This window comes from Penaeus chinensis, chromosome 13, assembly GCF_019202785.1.
Source record: "Penaeus chinensis breed Huanghai No. 1 chromosome 13, ASM1920278v2, whole genome shotgun sequence".
In the NCBI taxonomy this organism is placed as follows: Eukaryota; Metazoa; Arthropoda; class Malacostraca; order Decapoda; family Penaeidae; genus Penaeus; species Penaeus chinensis.
Window position 1 is genome coordinate 4,255,295 of NC_061831.1, and position 2,085 is coordinate 4,257,379.

Here is a 2,085-nt window from a genome sequence, read left to right on the forward strand (position 1 = left end):
GGGTGGGGAGGGGAGGGGAGGGAAAGAACAGCTGTTTTATTACCTTTTATACTGAAATCTCTTGGTATTTACTTGGTTTTACCGCAACTGGTTATTACTATTTTCACTCTTGGTATTATTATTACCATTATCATTATAATTAACATGATAATCATCATAATCATAATCCCTATTAACATGATCATGGTCATCAGTATCAATATTAATATTATTATCATCATCATCATCTTCATCATCATCACCACCATCAGCATCATCTTCATCATCATTACTATTATTATCAACAGTTGTAGAAACCTCAGAACAAGTTGAACAGATTAACCGGAAATCTGCTATATTGCAGTAAAACAATTGCATTTTGGTCACAAACTGCTTTGCATGATAATTCTCCTCCTTAACCGTGTATTAATAAGTTACTATTCCATGTATACAAAAATCACTGTTAGATGTATGCGTTTCATGAAATTATTATAGGTTTTGTGCACAGCTATACGTGTTTCGTAAGTGAATCGTGGCAGTAAATCAAGTGTTTACGAACTTTAACATACGAGAACAACCACTATCATTCGTCTAGCTTGTACAAGTATACAGTCCATTTAAAATTCTGGGAAATTAGGAAATGGAAAACAGGTATTTTGTAACTGGTTTTGATTACACAATACATATTTTCTGGTGGTCTGAACTTGTCAACGGCATTCAGGTTAAGGGGATTAAGATCTGTACCCCTCAATAAGCAACAAGGGTCGGTTTGTTTACATTTTTTTTCAGGGTTTCTATTCGTCGTCTTGTTGTGGATATCTTGTTGAGTAGTGGGATTTCTAGCGCGATTTAGTAGCTGGTTTCTAGAGTTGTACGATACTTATCTATATTTTATTTTCTTATTTTCAAGACATGTTATATCAAATCAATAATATTCATGAAGTTACTGCTGGTACCGTAATGGAGGTTACTTTCATGGGTTCATTTACGGTATTATAGAATACATACATTCGTTATATTTTTGGGTTTTTCATGTGACTTGGGGTGATTTTTTTCGGGGGAATAAATAACGTGATTTGTGGGAGGTGTTTATTTTGAACACACAAGTACAACATGAGCACTGTGATCATATATTCCGGAATGGGGACACTTCGGATGAAAGTATATACCAATATATAAACTTAACTTTTTATTTTTTATTTTTTTTTGGATTTTTTAATATATTTATTACAGTTGCTTTATCAGTCGTTCATACTGCTCCTGGTAGTAGAACTTTTAAACAAGCTTTTTCATCATCATGACGTGAGATGATCTACCGGTACTTCAGAAGCAATATAAACGAATTGTTGCTAATATACAATATAAACATATATATACACATATATATACATATATATATATATATATATATATATATATATTCACAGTCTTACAAAAATAGATTTCCAAGTGGCTATGTTCAAGTGCCAACCAGCCGCTAGTCGTGCTGAGTCTGGGCGCAATAACCCATCTCGCTCTTGTATTCACTTTGGCGGGACCCTCCTAGCGCCCGAACCCTGTCCCATGCACTCATGAACACTTGGTGCCATGCATGCAGTGGGCGGGAGGCAGCTGTGCGTTCGACACGGCTGCGTCTCGCCCAGAAACGAAGCAGTGGATGGGGCAGAGTTGGAGGCGCCGACGCCGCCTCGCCCCGCGCTTGCAGAGGCGAGCGCGGGGCGGGGCGGGGGAGGGATGGGACTCCAGCACGCCTCTCTCTCTGGCATCACGCCCCTGCCTCAACCCCGACGTATGGGAGGTTGAGACAAGGGAGGACTGACACGACCACTACGGGCGGCGTCCACAGCAGCTACGTGATGATGGTGCAGACGCCAGGCTGCGGAGGAGGGGGAGGGGGTGGCCGCGCTCCTCGACCGCCCTCCGCGGCGTACACATAAAAAAATACTCTATTTCCAAAGGGAAACTTCAAGACTTTTTAAACTCCGTGTTTGACACGTATCAGCTTAAAACAAATACAGTTTATTACTCGAACACTTAATCTAAAACACTCAAGCAGTGTTCGCGGCCCGGCTTTCATGGCGTTACTCAGCTGCAAACATGGGGTCT

The 2,085-nt window shown here is 40.5% G+C and overlaps 1 protein-coding gene across 1 annotated transcript in view; it reads right to left on the reverse strand.

Annotated features, from left to right (window-relative positions):
- Window positions 1-1,054: 1,054 nt before the first annotated feature.
- The window catches only part of LOC125031417 (transcription factor ets-4-like), a 10,749-nt gene continuing 9,718 nt past the window's right edge, over window positions 1,055-2,085 (reverse strand). The window contains exon 3 of the mRNA XM_047622134.1: window positions 1,055-2,085. This exon is cut by the window's right edge and continues 760 nt beyond it. The gene's annotated coding sequence lies outside the window, so the exon portion shown is untranslated.